General features: G+C 38.0%; 1 protein-coding gene and 1 long non-coding RNA gene across 9 annotated transcripts in view; one reads left to right on the top strand and one right to left on the bottom strand.

Moving 5' to 3' along the window:
* LOC122995062 overlaps positions 1 to 25,477 on the bottom strand; it is a 109,169-nt gene that overhangs the window by 62,655 nt on the left and 21,037 nt on the right. For all 7 annotated transcript variants that reach the window (XR_006406713.1, XR_006406712.1, XR_006406711.1 and 4 more), the window contains one exon: positions 22,803 to 22,904. This is a non-coding gene — a long non-coding RNA (uncharacterized LOC122995062). The remainder of the gene's footprint in view (positions 1 to 22,802; positions 22,905 to 25,477) is intronic.
* opcml (opioid binding protein/cell adhesion molecule-like) overlaps positions 1 to 25,477 on the top strand; it is a 351,351-nt gene that overhangs the window by 320,398 nt on the left and 5,476 nt on the right. The window lies entirely within an intron of this gene.

The raw sequence follows: 25,477 nt of genomic DNA, 5'->3' as shown, positions 1-25,477 counted from the left end.
CACTCAAGGAAAAATTTGGGATTAAACGGGTTAAAGCTGTGTGACATCAGTGCCTTGACAAAGAGGTTAATCTTTGGTTCAAAATGAACATAGTGGTGTTGCGTCCTGAGAGCAATTCATCATCAGATCTGCAGCGGTTTGCATAAATACATAGATATCTAAAGTAATGGATGTGTGCTTTCCATCCTGCAGCCCTCTCACTTGTCTTGCTCGATTTTTGCCTAAATGGCCTTTGTTCTAATTCAACTCACCTGCACAGTAATGCCCCTGGGCATATTTCCGCTACTCTTCCTGTAGGTTTCAAAGGTGCAAAAATATTAATGAACTGTTCAATAAACTCAGGCTTTTTGGTCCCTAAAGCAACGGCTAATGGCTTGTGATCTCTCCTGAGAGCTCCCTAAAACCTTTTCAACTAAAGCTCCTATATCAGATCATTACCGAGCCACCCTCTGCTGCATTTTGCGCGCAGTCAGTCTTTTTTTTACATATTATGGAGCCAGTCGCACACCTGATGAAGCTTGAATGCAACGCGTATTCCCAGCTCACGTCAGGTTTCCTTTCATCTCACAAGTGTAACCACTGTCTCCGCACTGGCTTTGTCAAATGCCACAGGGGTGCAACTGAGATGGTGTGCATGAATGCCTCACTGGTGGATCATTATTAATTATCATCAGGTAGAATTATCAGGCTGATGCAACACAGGCCTGGGAATTTCACACCCCACCGCCACGCTGAATTTCTTGAGATTTTAGCACTCTGTGCTAGCAGTTGATAAGGGCAGGCAGATTTCAGACAGAATGATGCTCCAAGACTGTAGCATGTGACAAAGCAACACCACACTACCTTAAATATAGTAGGTCAGCTCAAAATTGTCTCTGCACTCAAACAAGCTTTGTGATTTTCATGACAGGGGCCCCTTTCCAGAGTTTTTCCTGATTCTGTCACTCAGTGGAATAATACATGTTTGCAGTTGAATACTTTACGCAGATGTGACCTGTATTCACATCCTCTGCAGGTTGTTATATGTCAGTTACAGTGACAGACTGTTTGTACCATGCCACAGTTTCCATTGCACCATGGGCTTCAAGAGCTAAATTGGGAGATAGACCTTTCACTTAGTCCAATAACTCAGCTATACAAGACTGTCACTGTCTTGTCAAAATGCATTTTGTTCACATTAAGTCTAGTAGATGCTGGGAGATGAACAAAATTAAGTGAAATTGTAACTTTGTAAAAAATAAAAATAGGTTCACTGATGTTTGTTGTGTTGCTAACATGCTGCCAAACCCCAACATCAAGCCAGTGTTGATAAGATGTTGAATTTCAAAACACCTACAGTGAGCTGGGAGAAAATTTAGAGATTTGGAGGAGCTATTGGGTATATCAAATTTACTTGACCTAAGTGAAAAAGGGCAAATTAATTAGTTTTTCACAGAAGAATACCCAGATATTGTTAGATTAGATCATTTTTGTCATCTTTCAACATCTTTGTTTGGTTTGTTTTCTGCTGAGGACCTCAGTCCTCTTGCTGACACATGTACATCTACCTGTCTTTTGCAAATTATTCAGATACATCTAATTTATCTGGCTGATATATTTTTGAGGAAACAGTCATGATTATATTCACTGGCTCAGGGGCAGTAGTTGTCTAATGTAATGTAATGGAAGGGTTGGTAATTCGATCCTCCTTTCCAGATGTCATAGTGTCCTTGAGCAAGACACTGAACCCCAAATAATCCCTGGATGGTGAGCTAGTTAGGGTGTGTGCATGGACAAAAGAGGGGCAAATTGTAAAGCACTTTGGATAAAAGGTGAGACTGCCACATTTTAGGGTAGAGCCATATATAAGACGTATGAGTAAATGGTCAGGTGTACTAAAAGCTTTTATACAGGAGACAGGGGTTTACCTGTCTCAAGTTTCAGGTTGGAATTGGCTTTTTCAATATTTCACTAAGACCTCGATCTTTCCCCTAACCTCAAGCAAATGCTTCAGGTACCTTATCTTAATCATAAAACACACAACTCATAACAATAATGTTTTCTCCATAACACATTAAACAAAGCAGTTAGTGTACATGAACACAATTCAAAATTCAGGTTGCAAAATATACTTCCATTAATAGAAAGTGAAGAGAAAACTACAGTGAAAAATGTGAAAAAACCAACCACGAACAGTCAGGTTCATTTGTTTATAATTTAAAAAATAATGAGAGAATGTTTGCAGTGCAGATGGTATTTTAATAATGTGCTTTTAATGTCTGAGACAAGCTTTGTCAGGCTTTTGATTTGTTATCTTATTTTGCTGGTAAGTATTTCCCCTTATTTGTTAGAAATTAAACCAGTGAAAACACAGCAACATCAGAGGGAAAATGCTGGTAAAATAAGCTGGTTCAACTGATATGGAATCATTTAAATGTATTGTGGAAGAGGATGGCAATGTCTGAATTTCAGACAATCCTTGACAACACACATCACCCACTTCACAATGTGTTCATCCCACACAGAAACTGATTTATTATTTGGTTAATAATTGGCAAACTGAGTGATTCAAATGCTTATGTGTTCCCAGTTTGATAAATATTGAAAAGATTAGTATCTATTTGTTCAGTGAATGTGTAGATGTATTAATATGCTGCTAAGTTTTTTGTATGCAGTGTTAATACCCCAGTGTTCAGTCTTACAATGATGCTTCTGAGATGGTGACATTTAATGACATACTGCATAATAAATCACATTGTGAGTGGTCTTCCTATGAAAGCATGCCATTTGCTGTAAGCAATGCTTACCATTGGCTCAATTGCTAATGCTATCTAAGCAGGTCAAGTAATCTAATGGTGCTATTTTCTTTAGGCAGCTGATGGTGAGTCACAGCCCTGAGCTCACACACTGATTAGAGGGATATACTGTATGTGACTGCCTCAAATGTGCCGTGGGATTATACAGAATCTGTGTTTGCATTTGGCCTGCACACAGCCATATCCCCTGATTAAAGTATAAAGGCTGTTGGGGCTGTATTGTTGGCTTGAATGAGCAAAATAAAGTCAGTACTCTTTAGAGGTGTTACTGATGGTACTTGTAATGAATCTTGCCCCCTGGTTGTTAAGAAAATCAATTGGGAAACTGCTCTTTTATGTTGCATTTGATGTGTAGTGCTCCTGGTGCTAGGTTGCTAATGCTCTAATGTTTTCAAATAACGATGTACAAGCTCTTCTTTTTGTAGGGAAAGTGGGGAGTCTTGTCATGTGTGTTGGAGTTTTTACACACACAATCATGTCTAGAATTGTTCAGTATAATGACCTTCTTTTAATTGATTCACTTAGCAACATTATTACAGTCGAATATATGTACAAAATATGTGTATTGTTTTTATCTTAATTTTGTTTTTGTCTATTGAAAAAACAAAACAAAACATAGAAACATCATCTTTACACTACATGCCCCCCTCACAAAATAAATGATCTCATTAGATTTACAGCAGCATACTGTGAAAATAATGAGACCACCTAGTTGTTTGAATGCACTGCATGAACCTTCATGATGGAGTAATGCATAACTAACATAAGGCCCTCTATCCAAAATGTCTAATAATTATTTTGGAAAAAGATCTGGTCATCCCTCACATTACGTAACAAATAATAATTTTCTCAGAAACTGTATTATTTTGATGCAAATGTCTTTGTATTACCAGTGAAAATTATATTCCACTATTAGTTATTGCCTAAAAGTTTAGTATGACATATTCTGTTTATTTATTTGAACCTTCTGAACGCAAAGACCATCTGGGATTTCAAATTGCTACAACAAAATTATGTATTTTTGAGTATTAACCTTTATTAATTATTTCTGCATTAAATAGTTTGATTAAAGTGAAGTATTTTAATTAAACACTATATTAAACATTCTGACTGCAAACAATTCATATCTTGATAAGTATGTTGAATAAGGTATAAAACTATATTTGGATGTTGTTTCTATTCAGCAATGATGATGTTTAGTTCCTCTGCAGCTCTGAAGGACAGTAAGCATCCCTCATGCACTCCCCATTATTTTCACTATAGTTTCTTATCAAATGTCAGCAGTCTCTTAATTAGTCTGCTTACAGAGGAGTCACACTTGTCTTAGGAAAGCCTATTCTGGGCATCTCATCCAGGCATGATTTCATATCGCAATTAGAGGTGTTGCCAACAATGATGGTCAGTGGTTTATTATGAAATCATTTGCACCAGGGAATCTAATAATTGCTTGAATGTTACCCTGTAGCATGTCAGCATTCATTAACAATAAACTGCAGGGCTGTGTGAGGTAGAGGAAGCAGACAAAATCCTGAACAACAAAAACTGAACAAACGCAGCAGCTTAGAACAGGAGCAGAGGACAGTGATGAAGGCAGAATGTGACATTGAGCACAGATATGACCTCAGATTACAAAACAGTCCTGGAAATCTTTCATGTTTTGTTTTTTTTTGTGATGAATTGCACGAATGCAATCCACACAGGAGATACAACACTTCCCTCATTATTACAGTTTTATTGATGTGAAACTGGAAGATAAACTTAAGGTGATTATTTTACAGAGTCTAGGGGAGAGTGGGATGATTTGACAGCTAGAGCTTTCGTTCCATATTATGTACATGAAAAGTAAAATTGTATTCAGGTCATGATGGCTGCATTTTTATGGACTAAAAAGTGTAGAAGATTTTTTTGAGAAATACGCTTAAACCTTCAAACTAACAATCATCTGAGAATTAGAGAATGCTTTCTGCACTGTAGATTAGGCTATTTGAATAGCTGCTTTCATTTGAGCAGGTTGCCAGCATGTCAAGTACTGATTCCATCGATACAATGACAATCATGTCATACTCAACTCTCTGCTGCTTGATGGAAATATTGTTTTCAATCACTAATTAATTCTAAGTGCTTCTACTGTGCTGTTTTTTGAGCACTCTTAAGTTATTCTGTGAAACTCAACACTTCCTTTTAAAGACAAACAGGTAGGACGTTTTGAAGTTGCATTGACACCTAACAGCATCTACAGCAAATTAAAACAGAAGCAGATCAGAAAACAGGAAGCTCTTTACCAAAATATGATGAAAATGTTTCAAATAAAGGCCTGACTCTCCCCGCAGTTTAGCTTCAGAATTATTTAAATCACAAATTGCACTCACAATCTGATAGACAATATGAAAAAAGTTACCTCAAGGTGAATGAAGACGACACAAATTTCAGTTAGTATTGTAAAGAGGACAGTAGCACAATAGAGCCAAGCTAATTTATCATTATTCAATCAGACAGAGGCTCAGAGGTAACAGAGGTTCACATTGTTCCCTCCAGATCCCAATCTGTCCGTGCCAGTTCCCTTCCCAACAAGTAGGAGTCACTATTGCAGTCAGAAGGACATGATCCCTCACTGGCTTCCCACCCAAAAACACACATTGCTAGAATGCATGACAAAGCAGGAGTTACAGCTGCAAGGAGATTTATATCCCAGTCTCTGAGGTGGTGAGTGAGTGTTTTGCTACCTGTTCACAACTCATGTTTATGTTACCTGAGTTCCTTTCGCAACAGCTCAAATATCAAATCTCTGAGCGCAGCAAATGCTTCACTTTGCTAATGACAGCAGGTATTCGACACAAGAGTGAAATGATAGTCCGTTGTATACACTGGAGGGAGACGTTGCGTATAATACAAAAAGCACTTTGACACCAGAAACAGGGACTCATGTCCCCTGTCTCATGCTGTTGACTTTTTCGGCATTTAACCAAGACCATGACCTTTAGCTAATTCTGTGAGCACCTGAACCGAACCATGAAAACATGAATCTAGCCTTATCATGCAGATATTGTGCTGTTAGAGTGATCATTGGAGGAAAACAAATGAAATACATTGTCACTTGTTTTGTTTTCCAGATATATTCAGTAGCAACGTTTAGCAACTTTGCAGTGATGTTAATTAAAAATGTGTCAAAAAACATATTTTGGGCAACATTACACCTAAAACATATTTGCTGCTGCAAATTGGTGATATATTAATGTAATTTCTAGGAAACAGGGTTGATCTTTTGCTGTGTAGATTCCACACAGGTGGGGCAACTAGGAAATATGACTACAAAGCAAAAAAAAAAAAAAACAAGACAAAAATGGATAAAAAGAGACAGTAGAACAGCAGTAGTCTGTGGTCTGTTTACTTTGCCGAGCTTACGCTGCAATAACAGGACACAGTGGTTGAAGACACAGGAGAGAAAGAAAGTGAAACACACTGACTGAGGAGCTGAGTGTGTGACAGTGCACCCTGTGGTCAAGTGCCACAGATTTGTAGCCACGTTCACCACCGGTTTACTCACTGAGTGCAGTCAGGGCCAGGTGAGGACACACCGGCACTTTCTGAAACTAAAACCAAACACCAGATGGGGTCCGCAGTATAGAAACCCATCTAAACACTGAGAGAAGAAGTTCAAGTGTCATATGATGTTGTGGCAAAACTGAGCAGATCTTACATACACCCCTCAGCTTTATTGTTTTCTGCAGTTTTGCCTGGACCGTTCCAAAACAGCAGAGTCAACATGTCCATTAGCATGTTATTGCTGATGCCTTTTGATAATAAATCACCACTTGGCATAGACATGAAAAATTAAATTAGTTTTTATCCTCTCAATCAATCCAGTTTTCTCACAGAACATGAATAAGTAATCCAACCAGCAAATAACAAACAAGACTGATGAAAAAGTAAATTAAATGACTTATACTTGCAGAAGAAAGGCACATTGTTATTACTATTCATTTTTAGTAATAGTATCAATAACTAGGTTTCAGTAATTGAATTCAGTGTTTTAATTGTTTATTAGTGTTTCTCTCTGTATGTATTTTCCTTTATTATTTATCTACATAAGAATCATCTTTATTAAAAGAAAAACAGTGTGAAATACAGTTAACTACATATCACCACTAACTGAAATTAATGTTCCTCTGTTGACAGTGAAAGGTGTTTGAATAACAGTCCCAACTATCTATCACATAACTTTTTGTTTCCAAAGTCAGGTGAAACTGAGCCAGTCCCTCTCCACATAGACAGATGGTAATTGAGTGAAGCTGTGATGGTTAATATTTAGGGTGCATGCTAAACGACCAGTGGAGCTTTAAAGGGCATATGGCACAAGTCATACAGGAATTAAATGGCTGGCGGGAACAGAAGGCCAATATCTTCTTCACCTTTTAAGCTGACAAAACAGCCTTTGCATAATATATTACAATGCACATTGTTCTGGTGGAAAGGTGACAACTTTGCTGACTATTAGTTTGCCCAGTGGGAGGTTCTCAAGCTGGTTCAGAGTGTAGTTAATGCCTGCAGTTACACATTTCAATCCAGTAATTATGATGGATGTCAAAGGAGATTGCATAATTTTAAAATGACATGCTCATGTATTGCTTATAAAAGAGCTGCACACTTTATGCCGCTCCCTGCTAAATGTGACATATGCTCGCTGATATAAATATTCTGAAGCCAGCTGCTGCTCACTATGAAAATAAGATAACTCTGTAATGTAATAGTATAAAGAGTTCAGGATATGACAGAGCAGAAGATTAGAGAGCAAAGTGAGCCAAAGATTCAATCTGTGGCTCAGAGAAGGATCAAATAGACAAAACAAACCCTCAGTCTGATGTTTTGAGGAGCACCCCAAGCAATATTAACTTTGTGGACCATGTTAGTTAAATTTGTCAACCTGGGTCTTATTCTCATAATTGTGGCCATTTTGACTAATGGGTTCTATTAACTTTGCACTTGCCACCTTGATTGTAGAGATTCAGGCAAAATAACATGTTTTAGGGCAAGCAGTGTGAGCCCGCTAAAGCTTTTCAAATAACCTTCAATTATAAATAAATCACAAAAGTAAACACAGAAAATAGCCTCCAGGGTTAGCTATTTATAATAACTGCATTGGGATCAGTTTCATCCATCTACTCATAGCTCATCTGTGCACTCTGTTTTGAAGAAATACGGTTGTCCATCCAGGCGAAATGATCTACGACTGTTATCATAATAGTCCACTGGATAACATTCAGTTTTCTTGAATCTCCTTAGGAGACAATAATATAAATCTTCTGTCATTTGCTCTTTCCTCTCTAGCATGTTCACACCCTAAAACGACAGTAACCCTGAGTCTCATATATGTAAACAAACCAGTGTTAGCAGGCAAGTTGCTCTGGAAGTAAATCCATATGCAGTTAGCTACCATAGATAACCCTGAGGAATAATTTTGTTTGGACTCAGAGACAAGTATTTGAAATGATTTATGTAAAATTCAAGTTTATTTGAAGAGCTATAGGAGGCATGTGCTGCTTTCCCCAAAATACGTTGTTTTGCCGAGGTCACATTTCCCCAAATCTTTATAACTGAGGTGGTGAATGCAAAGTTATTATTACCTGAAGTTAGAATTGTAAGAATAAGACTCAGGTTGAAGAGAACCATTCTCCATTAACAAAAAGTATGTATTGAGCTACATTTGTCTTTAGCTCAATTCTTTCTCAATATATTATGTTACTACAGAATTTAAAAAAAAATATATGCATTGATATAAATCCTAGTTTTGGGACTGTGACATGTAGAGTGAAAATGGATGCAGTGTCTGTTTCACTTCTGACCACAGCCAGGATCAATGATGGATGTGGTTGGGTGTGGTTAGAAGTTTGCTTTGTTGCACCTGCAACCACACTCTGGTGATGTCACGGCATCCTAGAGTCAGTTCCTAGGTCAGTTAACAGGAATAGTATCTCCAGATATACTGTCAGTAAATGTACATTCTAAGCATTTCATTAACTGTTCTGTTACTTATGTGTATTTCAATGTATATCCCTTTATTATTGTGCATCCTCACACACGCTGTATGTGAAAATCCAGATTAAATAATGATCAAAGTCATGTACATTCATTAAAACAGAATGTACTGATAGAGACCATCATTTACCCTCACAAATGCACGAAAACATGAACCTAGTTTGCCTTTCATTTACACAAAGCATCCATACACAAGATAAATTGACGTAACAGTATATGCCTTAACATCAAAAACCTCTCTGATGATTACTTTGCACAAATGTGATTTGGATCAAATGGCTTCACTGCGATTGGTTGGTATCAGTATGTAGATATGTTATGTAAGATATAAGAGGAAACCTAAATTTTGTTCTACTTTATTCGATGCCCCACTTTCACTGAACTCACAACACTACAGCTGCTGTGTACAGTCAGACTGCAGGACTCAGACAAAGTTTAAATGTAACTTCTGCACACGCTTACTGCTCATACCACAAGAGGTTCCGTCAATGAGATCACTATGTGGACAAAAAAAAAAAAAAAAAAAATCAGAAAAATTATCCCAATGAACTGCTGTCCTGCTAGTGTGGTGAAAAATAGTGTCTGTTCTGTTTTCGTGTTTTACATGACATTTGTCAGGGTTCTCCTTCTGTGCCAAATGTATTGTGATGTGAGTCTTTACCTTGGAGAAATGGCAACCAATGGTTCATCTTATCACTCTCATGCAGGTATTTGTTTTATTATAATGAACATGTGCATGCTGCTAATGTATATTCTGTTTTTCATTTGATTGTGTTTCACACGTATCTATACTGTAAATGTGCCAAAGGACAGTTAACTACTTATGAATTAACATAAGATGTGTGTGTATGAACAAAAACTGGCTTTCCTCCTTGTGGATTAGGAAGCACTGTGTGTCATTTTGCATGCATCAGAGGATTTTTTTTTTTTTTTTTTTTTTGATTTTCAGTCAAGGACACGTTTATCATTGAAAATATCTGTCGAGCAGCAAAGATAGAAACACAGTTCACTGCTCCGTTTTGTCTTTCAGGAGGAACAATACATACGGTGCATACAGTAGACAAACTGTACCACACTGTATTTTGTACTGAAATACTGTAATATTTCTCAAAAGACATTCATGTGTGAATTTCTTCGTCTTGAAGACTTCAGCCCAAACCCAAACAAACAAGTCCTGACTGTAATGTGTTGCCTTTATTTGATTATGGAAGCAGTGCTGATACAGTTTCATGGGTGAATTGATTTCTTGATAGCATCAGGTCAATTTCTTGTTGTCAGTGGTCAATGCCCCTTACAATGGCTTATGCAAATGAGCATTCTGAATCTATGCATATCTACAGCTCTACAGTCACTTTTGTTATCAAATTAAATACACTCATTCATAAAAACGAGTTTGCTAAAAAAGCAGCATGAAGTCTTGGTAAAGGACAAATACTAATCATTGTGTACAATGTAGAGCAAAAGAAAGTTTCCACAATCTCCTAATGTATGACAAAGCATGAGCAAATTCACACACAAAAATATATATAGCACATGTAGCAGAATGTAAGATTTTTCAAAAGAAAAAAATATGGAATACATTTTTAAATTATCTAACATGTATTTATCTTGAGATTAAAAAAAAAATATATATTTTTTTGTTGTTGTTGTTTGCACAGGTCACATATTAAAGGCAATTTTATGATGTTTCCCTTAATACACACAACAGTTTTCCTCCATTTGAATAACAGTACTACCCTGCCTTTTATTCCCTACCTGCAGGAGTGATATGAGTGAGCATTTAGCGGTGATGGTTTGGCAGCTGTTATTATATTGCATCTCTCCTGTTGAAGCTGTAAGCTTTTGTTGCAGTTGGTTGCCATTGGTTTCTAAGACAACTAGACAGCTTTTGTAACCATTATTTATTTTAATTACGCTTCCTGTTGAGACATTTTACTCCAAAGATATCTGCGCTTTTGTTTGCAAATGGCTCTTGGATGTAATAAGAACAAAAAATTAGAGCAGGGCACAAGGCAGAAAAAGTGCCTCTGACAGAACATCTTTTGTAAAAAAAATTTTGTTTTTTTATTTTATGAATACACAGTGATGGTCCTCTTTCTCATTGCTCACAACATGTACTTTTTTCATATTTTAATACAATTAAATTGTACTGGGCTCAATTATGATTTGTGTTTTGCATAATTAAATTGATTAAAAATGTTATTTTTAATATGGATTGACTTAAGGTTAGAATAAGCCAGTGACATAGAAAATAATTTAATCAGACACTACTAGTTTACCCAAAATATCAATTCCTGATACTATACAAAATTTGAACAAATCCATGAAGAAACTTCCATACTCCAAGTCTTTAACATATAAACAAATCTGTCTAACATAAAATAATAAAAAGTAAAATTAATTGAAAATCCAAACAGAATAAGATAGTGTGGTAAACATTCCATGATTGTTACATACATATCCTGTATTTCAAATCTTGCTCTTAAAAATACAACTATGCTATGCTATACTACTATGGGATTGTTACAAATAGTAGTCACTTCTTAAACACGACTCAGACATCAGCTGTATATTGTTCTGTTTTCTTAATTCAGAAACCTTTAGCTGACCAATTATATAGCCATATGTCAATACTGGATGATTCTGTAAAACACCAGATTATGTTCAGTGACAATGTTTTTATTAGCCATGGTAGCTGCATAGTTCTATTGATGCCAGTTCACCACTTGGATCCAGACTGAAATATTTCAACATCTATTGGATGGATTGCCATGAAATATACAGATTCATGGTCCTCAGATGATGCATCCTACTGACTCTGATGATCCCCTGACTTCACCTCTAGCACGAGCAGCAGGTTGACACTTTTGGCTTTCAGTAAAATGTCCTGACAACTATTGGTTGGATTGCCATGAAATTTGCTACAGACATTCATTGTTCCCAGATGATGTATCCTAATGACTTTGGTGACCTCCTGACTTAACTTTAACTTTTAAGTGAAATGTCTCATTAACTATTGGATGAATTGCCATGTATATCTGAGTCTATACCTCCATGTCCCTCTCAGGATAAATTGTAATAACTTTGGTGATTTCTGAATTCATCCTTGAGCGCCATCATCAGGTCAAAAAATTAATTTGTCCAATCCTTTTGTTTATTACCAAAAGCCTGCAAAAGTAGTGACGTCCTTGGCCTCAGCTGTCTTTTGTGTTAAGTGCTGCTTAGCAATGTAAGCATGCTGATACACTAAATTAAGATGATGAACGTTGTAAACAATGTGTACTAATTATTAGCATGTTAGCATTGTCATTGTGAACACATAAATGGCACATTACTTCCTGCACTGGCACTGAACGTTGGCATTGCACATAGACCTAAATGGCAAGGTGAAAAATGATCCAGTATGAACATGAGGAGGATTCTGAGCTGAGCTGACAGTATAGCCCTTCTTGATCTGAACAAATTCAGGCATTTACCATAGTTCTCTCCACTATTCTGTCCAGAAGTTACACAAAACATTTCAAGTTGGCAGGTGTTAAAGAACCAATAAAGCATGACAGCAAAACAGGGAGAAACATTACTTTTGTTTTTTGGAGTTTGATGTAGAGTTTAATTTGCACAAGACTGCCGGCTTGCAGAAATATTCACCTGCGACAAATGGATAAAACAATTAAAAAGTAGAAAACTGTGGCTACAGCAGTAATCCACTCAACCTCATGGGATCAGTGCTATCACAGTGGCACTGCAGCAGTGTGGTAATTGTTAGAGTCTCGTGGGACATGGGGCGGGGATGTAGTTCCCAGTCCTATAGTCCTTGCACTGTATTAGTAACATTGAAGTGCTACATGCAGAGGAGAGGAGTACGAAAGAGGACAAGTCACCCAGTAACAAGAGTAAATGGCTTTTACATAATGCACAGACTTAATAAAGCATCTGTACAGTTTACACTGTTTTGCCATTTAATTAAGTCACCACCTCCTGGACCCCTCGCATACACCGCCTCAGCACAAGCTACTGTTGTCAACACATCAGTGTTGACAATTATGGGGCTGTGTCAGTGGACAAGAAAAGGGGTGTTTATCTCCTTGGAGATAAAGATTTTCATTTAAGTTATTTTTGAGTTGTTTTCAAAGACTATTTTTGAACACTTTTTGTTGCTGACCGAAGGTCTTAAGCATCTGACTGAGTGTCTTTCTTTGTAAGTATAGAAGAACTCTGAAAAGCCTTTTCTCCTAACACTGCCATGACCATTCTCATGCTATATCTCTATATATGGTGTGAGAAATTTGCTAGACACAGCCACTCTCGGAGAAAGAAAAAAAAAAAAAACGTAACTACTGTGTAATCTGGGCAAAGTGCTTTCAGCGCTGGTTCAGGAGGAAGGGGCTGTAAGAGGATTGCCTGTACCCAGCCGCCTCCTCTGAGACCAAACCGTGCCAGAGGATATGGTCGCACTGGCCTCCATAGCAGTGTTTTCACTCCTAGGGGAAGCAGTGAAAGGAGAGTGAAGGTGGTCCAAGAAGGTCATCAAAAAAAGATAAAGACGATGACAGATGCAACTAAACTTTAGTGTGCCCTTCAACACCCAGACCGATGCCTCAGGCAGAGGTACTGGTGGAACGTGACGGCGAGGTGAGGGAGAAGAGAAAAGGCCAGTGGCCGCTGTCAGCAGGAAACTAGTCCTGGGGGAGACACCGTGCTCGGCGGGGCAGCTGGAATGTCTAGCCATCAAATGGACCATAGACCGTTTCAAGTACCGTCTGCTGGGTACAGAATTCAGCTTAGAGAATGACCACAGGGCTCTACAATGGTTAGAAACCATGAAACTCTAGAATTACCTGCTGGTTGCTGTCAGCACAGCCATACTGCTTCCCATCAAGTGTCCTCAAGTGTCTTTTCCAGGCAAGTGACTTTTTGTCCCACATGCCTGGTCCCTGACAAGGACACATACACATTTTGTATTCAGCTTTGTTTCTTGTATTGAAATAGTTGGACAATTATTTATGCAGGAATGACACTTTAGATTTATCTGCCTGTTTCTGTGTTTGAGGAAGCAGCTGCTACATATTGATGCTGACAATTACATGGTGTAATTAATGGACTACAGGGAGAGGCAGTGTATGTTTGAGTGTTTGTTTTTTTTTTTCCCCACCAGCCATAGCTTTTCAAAGCTTTACCTCCCTTTCCATGAAGAACAGAGCATTGGATGAAAGCTTTAATGGGAATGGTACAGAATTTACAGGGGCTCACTCACATTCTTACTGTACATCTGGTGTTGAGTACAGTCCAAATGACATCTGAACTGTGGAAGATATTTATGCTGTATGTCCATAACTGAATACTGACTTTGACTGAATACTTTATTTTGAAGTGGTTCATTACACCAATTATTTTATTACCTTTCTGAACAAATAGCTTGTTCAACAAAAGACTTGCTTGCTGTTAGAAGAGACTTGGGTTTAAACAGTAATTAATCTCATTCTTTATATGAAGATTGGCAATTGCAGTCACACCTTAGTATGCATCCCACTAAAACAATTCTCAAACAAGCGTGAAAATAGGGGCCAGTGCAATATCACACAGAAGTTAGGAGTAATTACAGGTTTTTCTTTTTTTTTCCCCAGAGTTTCTGTCTTTACCCAGTAGCCTCCTAATAGAGAAGCATCCACATCCACACACATAAACATGCTCATGGGGTTTGATCAGTAAGCATACAGACATATAAAATAATATGTGCCACCATTCCCAGATCACAGCTAGCATCGCTGTGCTAGGCTGTCTTTTTTTCTTTTTCCTGCTTGTGCCAGCAGAATTTCCCTGCAGAAGCACAATGCTATATGCAGAATATACAGGGTCACAATTAGTGAGGCTTTTGCGCCTGTTTCTTAGATGTGTTGCACTCTTCTCCAGACACATGCAGTGTATTTATCAAACAAGTGCATCAGCCTGTAGTTGCAGTCATTTTAGTGTGTTTGCGAGGTGTGTCTCTCTACTTATTGCATATGCATTTAAGGAAGGACAGCGCAAATAATAGGTGGAGACAGGTTAGAAGGATGAATATGTATTCCACTCGATTTATGGCGGTCAGTTTTGCAGGGGAAAATTACTCACAGCGAGGTGCAGACATGAGTGTGAGCTGTCCATGTCAATTAAAACACAAGAGTTGTGGGATTCGAGTAATGTTTACCATGCTCACCATGTAGTTTAGCCTGTCAGCATGCATATCAACGAAGTCAAAGAACATCCGAAGTCAGCAGAATATCCTCTAGGGACCTTCTGTAAGAAATTTAAGAGCAATCTATCCAATAATTGTCAAGATATTTCATTAAAAAGAATTCATCCTCTGAGGACCACGAATGTCTGTACACAATTCCAGTGCAATCAATCCAAGAGTTGTTGAGATATTTAATCTGAACTGAAGTGGTAGACTGACTGACCGAGTTGACCGACTGAATGACAGACCAACATTGCCATCCATAGAGCTATGCAAGCATGGCTTAAAAAAATACAGACCTATATATAACTACAAATCCATTCTAACACAATGTCTACACAGGCTGTGCGGTGAAACCTGCATGCTCAGAGTCCAAAACAACATCACTGTATTATGTGTGTAAAGTGTAAAAAATACACTTTTGGGTCACAGTTATGTGGGTAAAGCATGAGTAAAATGTCACCCCTGTGTAAACAGCAAAGCATATCTGTTCTGTCATGAAATAGACGACTGAAAAAATGCTGCAGAAATGCCCACTAGAATGTAGAAATAGAGCAATAATTATCAATGAAGACAATATCTGGTTATTTTGTAACAGCACAGGGACAGGGGACACCGTGTGGTTTTGTGCTCATTAAACTTGAATTTGAACTTTACTGTGAAACGGTGAAAATCACCACAGGCTGCACTCTCTTTTGATAAGAAAAAAGAAGAAAGAAAGCTGCATGTATCTCAGTATTTTAAAGAGCAATCGGCCATATTAACGCCATCTACACCTCTGCCTGCTCTACACAATCTGCTGCATTCAGAGCTGCTAGACACCTCTCACTCTCTCCACTGGTTACGGTGGCTTGTGTTTATTTTTGGCCGTGTCTGCTTATTGCTTTCCATGAAGTTAATTTTACTCTTATTGCACTAACAATAGAATTAAACCTAGAGATGTTATTGTCGTTCATGATTTCCTCAGTTGCAGTTAAAATAAATGTTTAAAAGATTACTGCAATATCACTTATTTTCTGAGCTTGATGATTTCAGGCAAATTCCACTTTACATCTGTAAGTAAATCTGGCCTTCAGCTATGTTAGATAACAGAGAAAAAAAGGAAAAATTGACACATTTATCCATCTATCCATTATCTATATATCCACTTATCCTTCAGTGAGAGGTGGGTACACCTTCGACAGGTTGCCAGTCTATCATAGGGCTGACACATACAGACAGACATCTTATCGCAGTTTAGAACTATTTGCTCCTATTAAACAAACTTACATGTATTTGGACTGTGGTGAAAACTGGATCACCTGGAGGAAAAAATCCATACATGTGCTAGTTCAGTAGATTCTAACCAAAATCTTTTTGCTGTAACACAACATTAACCACTTTACCTAAACAATTTTATATGTGTATAATATCCTCTTCTCTTCTTTGTTGGGGCATGTTTGTACAGTCAACCCTGTCAGTGTAATGAAGAAATGTGGTGTATTACAGCATCAATTCACAAAATGTTGATGCAAAACATATCAGCAAAATGTCGACAATGGCAACACAATATCCACTCATTGTGACTACAGGATTATAAACATTTTTTATAGTTTAAATTTAGGCACTTGGTTTAGGTTGGAAAAAGTTGACAGAAACATGAACATGACACGTTTACTGAACTGGCCTTTAACCAAAACCACAGTTTCTCCCTAACCTTGCCCAAAGTGTTTTTACACATAAATCTAACCACACACAGGATTCAGAATGTCAATCCCAAATTCTGCACTTTGAATGGTCACAACCCACCCCTCCCTATGACTCCTTTGAGAAACAAACACTAGCACAGTTCTGTCACTCCTTGCCTATTAATATAATGCAGCAATTGCATTTCTCACACAATATATTTGACAAGATAAATTACTGTATAAACTACTATATTGTACTGTATAAATGTAATCTCTGATTACAGGTACAATTTCAGTATGAGTATCTCAATAGTCACTGCTCCTTTGCACTAACTTAGAAGCCAAACATTGAGTTGAGAACTTATTATTTTCCCTACCAAAGGCTACTTTTTAGCACAGCCTATCAATAACCACTATTAATTTACTTCTACTGTGAAATTAAAATTGGTGCCTGTCAGCCTCTGTCAGAGTGAGCTCAACTTTCTATCTTTCTAAAAATTGCCCTGTTTGGTTTTAATGGGTTTTTTTTCACAATCTGTTCTAAAGAGAACCTGTTGCTTGCTTTCTGTCAAGTGGTTTCCTGCAATCTTTGGTCATTTCTATTGTACTGCTTGTAATTGGACAGCAGTAATCTTTCTGCAAAAGCTGCACAGTGTGCCTACTAGGCATCAGACCTCCTTAAGCTAATGGCTAATATAGCCGAGGTGCTCCGCCGAGTGCTTTTAGACGGTCATTTGTGCCGGCTGCCACCCGGTACTTTAATGGCTCTCTTATTAGTCCTCCAGTGACGCTATACTGTGACTGATGCTGTGCTGGATTTATGGCCACCGCCTCAGACCACTGATGGCGGGTGTTGATGATGATAGTGATTGTTTTTCATTTATCTAGAGCAATTTGTGATGATTATGACTTCTTTATAATCACTCATTTGGGTAATTTAGATTGACATTATAATATATAGATTGTAACCATGTCGGGTTATTATCTTACACTTTGTGTAAATGTCTACATTTTGTTAAATCCGCTGTGTATTCTGTACTGGCTGTGTAATGATCAAGTTTCTCACCAGGAATCTATATTGTATTGATTTTTTTTATTCACTTCTGCTCTGTCCTCAAATTGTTCTTTGGATGCTGACACATTACTGTTAACAATGCTGTAATGAGCACACACACACACACACACACACACAGTCTGAGAAGTGGGTTGAGTGGGAATCAGCAGAAAGTTGATAAAAACCCACACACCAGTAGTTGCCTTCATTTGTTGTGACAAAAGAAGCAGAGTTTCAGGCTGCCAGTACACTCTGATTTTACAGTTTGAAATAGCAAAAAAAGAGACAATTGTTTTATTAGAAAAACAGGCCTTTGGATCAGGAAACCAAGATAAACATTTTAAACCAACATTAGTTTTTTTTTCTTATCAGCTGTAATTTTAAGAAAAAGTAGTAATTTGATTTAAAAGAAAGAGAAAAAGTTGTATTTTAATGTTGTAGTATCATATTTCTAATCGAAGCATCTGTTGGTGGACGGATTCAAAAATACTGTATCACTATATTTGAGAATGTTTAAATAAACTTTCCAAGCTGAGTCTTAATCAAGTCAATTATGTTCACTTCAGCATCAAAGAAAAAATATGCCCAGAAATTACTGAGAAGTTGGAGTTTATTATACCATTAACTTATATTTTACACAACAAGCAGAAATAGCTTTTTAATTGTGGGTTTTCAAGGCATAATGTAATATATACACAAGCTAGAAAGTAATAATCCAGTGAACTATAAAGCCAATGAGGTAATGGTTAATTTGATTATAATTTGACAGTAAACTTCTTTCCACCCCTGGCCATCTTTAAAGCAGTCACACAGTACCAGCTGGTAATTCAAAAGCATTTTGTCACCCACAGTCTGCCTAATATAGTTATCCATGATGAAAATGTTCAATTACCTGTGCTAGCAGTTCCCCTGGTTATATGCAACAAGCTGATTATCCCTAGCCCACAACATTTTCAGTGAATCCCTAGCCAGCTGCAACAGTGTCTGCAGCTGAGGATTTGGAAAACATAATGATATTATGCTAATGTAGAGATATTGCTGGATTGACATTTCTACTGATTGGGATTAGTGCTCCTATCCATATCCCCACCCATACAGCAATAGTTGAAGGTCTCTCTGTCACCAGAACATGCTTTTAAGATTGCTGGTGTCAGGGGTAATTTGTGGTGTTACTCAAGTGGGCTTGTTTCAATGCAATTAGTTTATTTTCTTTGTGTAATGAGTGCATGCCCTGAGCTGTCTTCCTTCTGCAGACAGTTGGAAACATGGCAATTCCCAAATTCAGGGACAGACTGCTTCTTTGGTCTGTTGATTAGATTTTTTTCTTCTTTTTAAATTAAGATCTGTGACTAGGATAATCACAAGATTGTAAAGTTTATACATATCACATAAAAAGGAGAGGCTTCTAACAGTTTACGTATTAAGATATCTTTGCATTCACTAGTTTGTGAAATATCACTTGCTTTCATTATTAACAAATAATGTATTCATGTCTGATTGTGTTATTTGATCTGCCAGTTTCTATTCTGCTGCTTTAGATTTGTGTTGTTATTCTTTAAAGAGACACTGAGTAACTTTCTTAACATAAACATAAACATAAAAGTACAACTATATAAAAGTACCATACAATATCAGCACAGGATGAAGGGTCAGTATTTTACTTCCCTACATTCCAAGTACTAAATGTACTAATCTTGGTTTGTCTTGGTTTAGTGTGTTAGCATGCTAAGTGTCACAGTGCAGGCCCATGCCCTTGAGAGAGTAGGTTGAACTTTGAACAAACATACACAACATTGTCAAATTCTTTAGTTTATGCCATCAAGAATTTACTATGGTGTTTGCTTTAAGTGTTTAGTTAGGCTAACTTACCTTCACACCACTCTTATTGGCACCGTAGTCAAGTCTTTATGCTACATTCAAGTGTGTTCAGTTACACAAATGTTTGCTGTCCATGTGCTCCACTTCATATCCCAACTGCCAAACAGGAAGTGGGAGGCTCCAGAGGGCTTTATGGTAGGGGGAACCCAGACAGTACCAGGTGTGTTGGGAGTACACACAGGAGATTCTAAAATCTGTTGGGGCCCTAGGCAGAAATTCCCAGGAGGCCCCTCCAACCAGCATTCATCACCATTATCTAACTGTAAAGGAAGGAATCTCTGTCTGTATGTATGTATGTCCTTCGCTTATCTCGACCAAGTTCATCCAATCAAATTCACATTTGGCAGGTGTATTGCTAAGGACCCAAGGAAGTGCAGTGTCAAGTGCAAGGTTGTAAATAATTCCTGTTTTAATTGATACGTTTGTCAATTGATACATATATACGCAGTTCTCAAGAAATAATAAGCAATCGGCCTGTTCCGAACAGGCATAATTTGAATGGGCACTGTACTAGTGTTATAAAAAAATCAGACACCAATGAAAAATGTACAAAATCTATTTAATTTTTTTTAAATTTCAAATGTTCACATTAGTAGAATTTTCAAAATACAAATATAAAGAATATGAAAAACCTTGTAATTTTCAAAACCAGAACAATAAAAACCTAAATAAATAACTAAATAACTTCAACGTTGTCACATTGTAAATAACCTACATAATAAGGGCAGGGCTCATCAACACATAAAGCACTAACCCTATAAATGCTGCTTATGGGCTTTGGTTAGTGCAAATGCTGCCACTATGACCTCACATCAAAAGACCTTTGAAAATTGCACTCTATTGTAAAAGAGCTAGTGTTCACATTACTAGAATTTAATAACTCGGCACAATATAAATATATAGAACAATAAAATATTGTAAATATCTTTAAATAAAAAGCAATTTAAACATAGTACAAAATATATATCTTAAAATTGTATAGTTTTCTTAGGGAACTAAACCCACATTATAAGGCCAGGGCTCATCAACACCTTTTAAGCACTGATTCTACAAATGCTACTTACGGGTCTTGGCTAGTGTAAATGGTGCCACTATGTCCTCCACATCCAAATACCATCACACATTGCACTCATGAAAATGTCTCCTGGGATGAGGTTAACCTGAGATAGGTTTTGATGAGTTTAAAGCTGAGAAGCTTCCCTCTCCAGAGACAACAGTGGCTGAAAGAGTTGATAGCAGATGAAGGGCATTGCTGATGTTCCCATAGAGATCCAGAAGCTGGTCCTTGTAAATGTAATCAAGCATTTCTCTTGGGGAGGAAGATACGTGATCAGGAAAGGCATGGACAGCAGCCCTGATCTCCACAACCACATCCAGAATCTACGTTGTGTAGTGTTTTCTCCAGTTGTATGGAAGTTTTCCACTCTGAATAGCCTGACACATATTTTCTTTTGAGAACAGAAAACCATATAGCATAGCATATAGCACATAAACCTTCCTTTTTAAAATCTGTCATTCAAGTAGTTGAGGGCTGTGTCCACTAGGGGCAGAAAAAACTCTGTTAAAGTGCTCATCTGGAGTGGATTGCGTTTCTTCTCTGCCCTCATACAGGAACTGTCCGATTGTTTCCTGCTGTCTTTTTTTCAGAAATGTCCTGTCAATCTCTAGGTTTCCTGCTATCTCTCTAACATCAGTCTGAGCAGCAACAAATCCATTTTCTTTGAAATTGTCCAGATATACTGTCACTCGGCTTCTTTCTCTTGTAAGTGTTTCAAGAGAAATACTGGGGCTCTGGAGATCTTGCTGACACGATGATCTGATACAATATGTTGCACCAGATTGCAGTGCACAGTACAAAACTCCATGCCATGAGTTCACCCTTTATGCTAGTTGCTGTGGACATTGTCTCTGAGTCCTTCTTTTGCACTGAGAGGGTTTGGAGAGCAGACAATGATTGTATGATCTTTGGCAGGTAGTTCAATCCTGTCAATCCTGACCTCCCATCTGGTCACTGACAAAGATTTTACTGTTAAGTGCTTAACATTTTCTTGTAAAACTGCCCAGCGTTGCACAGAGGAGCTAAAAAGATTGTACAATCTCTGGAGAACACCAAAGGAGATGGAGACTACTGAAGATTTGGCTGCATCTGCTACAACCAGATTAAGAGTGTGAGTGTGCTACATGGGATACACATGGCCTTATTCTTGCTTGAACCACTCGTCTATGTCCCATCATGTTGCTCCCATTATCGTAGGATTGTCCACGGCAGTCTACAATGTTCAAGTTGAGCTTGTCCAACTTCTCCAGAAGTGTGTCACACTTTTCTAGTGGTGTCTTGAATATCAACAAATCCTATGAAATGTTTAGAGATAGATGCACCAACTGATGGCTTGCAGTTCATCACTCTAATATGTGGCTAATGGCAGGAGTACAGTCCATTATGATGGAAAAGTACTTTGCTTTTTACACCTTTCTGACTGTCATCTTCAATTGTTTTGTCTCCAATTAGTGCTATGGTTTCATTTTTGAATTTTACTGCTGAGGTAGTGCACCTTTGTTTCTTTGTTTTGAATCCTCCTCATGGCTGGATCAAATGATGCCATCAGTTCATCTGTGATAGGAAATTGCGATTATGTGGGGCTTATAGGACATTTGTATGCCCCCTCAAAGCATGGCTCCTTTCAGCTAGGTGACATATTATAGTATTACCCCTCTCCAGTCCTGCACCTCAAGGTGCATCAAATTCTGGTTGATCTGATCAGTGGCTATCTTAGTTTTGAGCCTTGTCTGGAGTTCATGCCAACTTGTCATATTGGTAATGTGTGTCTTTGAATATTCATGTTCCCTTAAATAACTAGCTAGGTTCTTACAATTTCTAAATCCCCCTTTGGTAAGTGCATTGTCCAGTTTTCCAAAAAGTTTGTGTGTAAAATTGAAGACTGAGTCTGTGTTAACTGAATACAAAAGCTATGTCTGCTATATCTTTTCCTCATTTTTCATGACCATTTCATAGTTTTCCTTTGTGAATCTATGTGGATTTTTCTCTGAATTCTGGGGGGAAACAATATCTTTGACCTGTATAGGTCCTCTTGTTATTGCACACTGTTCAGTATGGCCTAGGACACTTGGCCATTGTGTAGGGTCTTCTAATGTGGTCAAACCTTTTGTAGTGGTGGTGAAACTGCTGCATGAGGTAGGGGGTGACATGTCATCTTCATGATGGGCAGGTGTTGCTGTCTTGCTGGAGGTGGATGTTGACAGAACTGACAAGACAAAAAAACAAAGAATCTTTAGAGGGCATGGCATATGTTATGAATTAAAGTGAAATTTATTGAACTCACAGTTATCAGTATCAACATTTGGAGGGGGCACTTTATGCTTCTCTTTTGCTGCTGTCAGAAACTTAAGGGTTCATGATGAGTGATAAAGTGATATAGTAAATGATACTTATTATAGAAGCATGTTAATAAAGTCAATTAGAATTCCTCAAGTCCAACTTTTTTCCTCCTTGCACATAGCTTTCATTATTCATATCTTTCATTGCATTCATAGCTTAGCTCAGGCACAACTTTCATCAGTTACAGTCTATTGTCTAGCTTTTTTCCCATCCAAATCTCACTCCATTACATTTTGTGCCCTCAATAATGGCAATTACCGGCGTTCCATATGAAAGGTCTTCTCTAGGAATGGCAGAGACAACACTAATTTCATTAACATTGATCAAGTTGAATGGTTATGAAGTTTCAATACTGCACTAGCTTATTCGCTTTCTTTCTGCCTGTTAATTAGCAAGTTAAGTGCAGGACTCAACTTGGTCACGGCCAGCGGAGCTCTGAGTGTGGATCCAGTAGCATGTTAGCCTTTATTTACCTCAACTGCAGAGGGTACCAGGCCTTTATTAGAAGCAGGCTTACATTAGAGAGAGGCCTTTATTTCTAATTCCCTCTGTTTCATAAGTATATTTGCTCATACTTTAGTATGAAGCCTGCTTGTTTCCTTATCAGATTCCGGTTTCTCTGTTAAATTTTTATTACTGCATTACTGGTAATCACCTGTAGCATGCAGGTAGCGTGCTCATGGATGTGTGCTAGCCAGCTTAGCCAAGTTACCATGGTTACCCATGCTCATGTGGCGTCGCTGCAGTCATTATTATTAAAAATGCACTGTTTTCCCCGTATTTAAACAATATCGCATCTCCTCTGTCCCCCTCCACTCTCTGTGATGGTTGGCTAGAAGGCTTCGCATGTACTCATAGAGCTGGAGCAGACCTGCCAACACTCCCGTCTTCTGCTGTGCTCCCATTTTGTTGTTTCTCCCGGGTAACTCCCGTAATTTGCATTGCTGTCAACCTTTATTATGAATAATCATCATACACACGGATCCATAAGTTTTGTGGATTTGTCTGACATTACCCAAGTTGCCAGTTCGTCTATTAAACACAATCTACACGCACAATCCACACACAACATACAATTTCAACCCATCTGTCACCACAACCCGATTCAAGGGGCATGTGCACAGCTGTTCTCTGCGCAGGCAGTCTTTCCTCCTGTCCTCTGTCCTCCTCCCTCTGCTGCTGATGTGATTCACTGCCTGCAGGTACTGCTGGTAGACAGGAGCGGTGTGTTTGTCTCAGCCAGCAGCTAAGTTACAAGTATTTGCCAAATTTCAAGATACATGGCAAACTCAGATAGTTAGGCTACATCCAGACAGCTTTTGTTTAATTAGCTTAACCAGCACGCTGTGGATGAGACATTGTGGGCAAAGTGTTGAAAATATCGCATTTCTACATGTTTATGATAGTTGAACAGGTGGTTTGATAAAGTGCTTATTGGCTTTTTACTCACAATGGTTTTGTTGAACTTAGAGTAACAACATTTGTCGAGTAAGACGTTATCTTTCACTTCCCCCCCAGCCCCGCCCCACAAAAAAAAAAAAAAAAAAAATTCCCATATTTTGAAACCTAAATGTTGGCAAGTATGAGCTGAAGTTGCATCCAGGTAACTACTATTTATGCTGAACTGGCAGGCACCTTATATAACAAGCACCAGGAGTTTATCCACCCTTGTTTTTCCCCGGCCTGTTTTTGGGGCCAGCCTTTATTTGTTTGCATCGACCACGCCCCTTTTAACTGACTACCGTCTTTTATTTGAGGAAATACTGTATTCATGGTTTTGGAGATTAGTCTTTTAATATACCCCAAATAATAAGTTAGTCAATGTTTCCTATGTTAGGATACTTTGAATAACAGATAGACATTGTTTAGTTTTTAATTAGAAATGTTATTGAGATTATTTGATTGTCATCTAACTTTGCTTTGTCTGGAGAGGAAGTGCTCCCTGTATAAAAGGCAGGGATAGAAGCTCCACAAGTTGTTGTTGTTTTTTTGCTCAGTTCTGGTGCAGACCTGCTGCAAGCAACATTTGCTAGCTGCCCCTAGCCATGAGCCTAGCTTAGGTTTTCTTTTGGTTTACTGATCAGTCTCTTTATGTTTTTTGACAAGTTTTTTTTGTTTTGTTTTGTTTTGATTTTATAGTTTTTTTCACCACCACATACCAAAACCAGCTTGAACTGCTTTTGTTTATGTGGTGTCTTCTAAAAGTAAGCATACATCAGGTAAAGATTATTCCTGGCTGTACTTGTCCTTCCTCCACCACTCGTCAAATTCTTACACCAAAGTTTACTTAGTAGGATGGAACACAATGTGCAACTGATGCTGATGAGAATGCCATGAGTTTTTGCAGGTATTTAGTTATAAACCTTGATATTAGACAAAGTGAAATTTGACCTAATGATTGTGCAAGATGAAAAGTCAGGGGATCACTAACATGTATAC

The sequence above is a fragment of the Thunnus albacares genome, chromosome 13 (genome assembly GCF_914725855.1).
Source record: "Thunnus albacares chromosome 13, fThuAlb1.1, whole genome shotgun sequence".
NCBI classification, from domain to species: domain Eukaryota; kingdom Metazoa; phylum Chordata; class Actinopteri; order Scombriformes; family Scombridae; genus Thunnus; species Thunnus albacares.
The sequence above is the reverse complement of the archived record's forward strand: the minus strand, read 5'-3'. Positions and strand labels throughout refer to the sequence as shown.